Genomic DNA, 2,500 nt, shown 5'->3' with positions numbered 1-2,500 from the left:
CAACTGTTCCCCTGCTCTTCCCTCCCTTCCTCTTTTTCTCTAGCCCCCTTTGCTCCCCTCTTCCCTCCCTCCCTCTTTCTCTCTCTCTCTCTCTCTTTCTCTCCCCTTCTCTCCTTCCCTCTCTCACCCTGTCTCTCCTTCTTTCTGCCACTGGTACAGTGTGTTCTTTGTGTTGTGTGTGTGTGTGTTTGTGTGTGTGTGTATGAGAGAGAGAGAGAGAGAGAGAGAGAGAGACAGACAGACAGACAGACAGACAGATAGACAGAGAGAGAAAGAGAGTATATGTGGTTGGGTGAAATAGATTGTATTTGTTGGTGTTGGTTCTTGTTTCCAGTAGTTAAAATACAAGGTGATACAAATTGTGTACATACTGTGGATAAAGTAGTATGTGTGTGTGTGTGTGTGTGTGTGTGTGTGTGTGTGTGTGTGTGTTAGCGCATGCCTGTCGTCCTCGGCATGCCTCTCAGTGCGCCACAAAGCTTCACATGACATCAATCTGAGACCAGCGGGATAGTGATCTCATTACCAACAGACTGCTGCTGATTAAAACCTGCCGTCTACACCCCGCCTCCCTCACCCCCTCTTTTCTTCTCTCTCTTCTCCACTCCCTCCCTTGCTCCCTCCCTTGCTCCCTCCCTCCCTCCCTCCCTCCTTCTATCCCCTCCCTCCCTCCTCTTCTCTCCAGCCCGGGGCTCACACCATTCTGCGGTTTCTCCACTGCTCGCTTCCAAATGGGGCCCCATTTTAAGTTCTCAAAAAAGTCACTCATGCGCTCCTTCTCGTTCTACTCTGTTCGACTTCACTTTTTCAATTTTTGCTGCCCGTCTTCCCTTCTTACCCTCTTTGTCCATTTCTAACCTATATACGTGACCAGGTCCCTCCCCCAGTTCCTCTGTCATACCTCACCTGACCCCGTCTTTGTTTCCCCTCCTCAGTCATAGGTAGTGGCAGAATTAACATTATCCACTAATGTGGAGGGGCCTGAAAAAAATGGCTACAGCGATGCTTACTTGCATAAAATGGCTGCTGTGAGATTACAAGTAGTTGCTTGCTATACATTTACATTTGTACATTTAGATTAGTAATTAGCTGGGGATAGTAAGTGGAGGGCAAGGGTAATAAGGTGTGTGTGCGTGTGCGTGTGCGTGTGCGTGTGCGTGTGCGCGTGCGCGTGCGCGTGCGCGTGCGTGCGTGTGGCTGTGTGTGTGTGTGTCTGTGTGTGTGTGTGTGTGTGTGTGTGTGTGTGTGTGTGTGTCTGCTGATCTGCCTTCAGTACCTCATTCTGTTGACTGCACACACACACACACCCTCACACTCACACAGACACACTCAGCTCATAAATCTACTCCCCCTGCTTCTCACACACTTCACTGACACTGAAACACAAACACTAGTAACCTTTCACCTCCCTGATGCTACTGCCACACCGTGTATGCACAGACAGTAAGATGTAGACACACACATTCTTACTCACAAATATCATCAGTCTAACCTGTCTTTCCATCAATTGCATCCGGACCCTTCTTTCAGTAAGGTCTCATAAATGCAATCATAAAACTCACTGGATATGCTGATCTTTATGCTGTAACAGTCTGGCGGAGTTATAGTATTGTAGACTAATAGTCTGGTGTCTGGTAGAGTGACAGCCTGGTACTGTAGACTAATCTGGTAGTCTGGTAGTCTGGTAGAGTGGTAGACTAATCTGGTAGTCTGGTAGTCTGGTAGACTAGTCTGGTAGTCTGGTAGAGTGGTAGACTAGTCTGGTAGACTGGTCTGGTAGACTAGTCTGGTAGAGTGGTAGTCGAGTAGACTGGTAGTCTGGTAGTCTGGTAGACTAGTCCGGTAGTCTGGTAGTCTGGTAGTCTGGTAGACTAGCCTGGTAGACTGGTAGTCTGGTCGTCTGGTAGACTAGTCCGGTAGTCTGGTAGTTTGGTAGTCTGGTAGACTGGTAGACTAGTCTGGTAGTCTGGTAGACTAGTCTGGTAGTCTGGTAGTCTGGTAGACTAGTCTGGTAGTCTGGTAGACTGGAAGTCTGGTCGTCTGGTATACTAGTATACTAGTCTGGTAGTCTGGTAGACTAGTCTGGTAGTCTGGTAGACTAGTCTGGTAGTCTGGTAGACGAGTCTGGTAGTCTGGTAGACTAGTCTGGTAGACTTGTCTGGTAGTCTGGTAGTTTGGTAGACTAGTCTGGTAGTCTGGTAGTCTGGTAGACTGGTAGACTAGTCTGGTAGTCTGGTAGTCTGGTAGACTGGTAGACTAGTCTGGTATTCTGGTAGACTGGTAGACTAGTCTGGTAGTCTGGTAGACTGGTAGACTTGTCCGGTAGTCTGGTAGTTTGGTAGACTAGTCTAGTAGTCTGGTAGAGTGTAGCTCTGTGGTTCCTGTCAGACAGTAGGAGACTGGTCCAGCTCTTTCATCTCCAGCATGTATAAGGAGGCAGGTCTGGATCCTCTGGGGCTTGGATTGTAATGACTGATTAATTGCACCTCCATCAAACTCT

Source organism: Argentina silus (genome assembly GCF_951799395.1).
Source record: "Argentina silus genome assembly, chromosome: 4".
NCBI classification, from domain to species: domain Eukaryota; kingdom Metazoa; phylum Chordata; class Actinopteri; order Argentiniformes; family Argentinidae; genus Argentina; species Argentina silus.
This window is presented reverse-complemented; position numbering follows the sequence as displayed.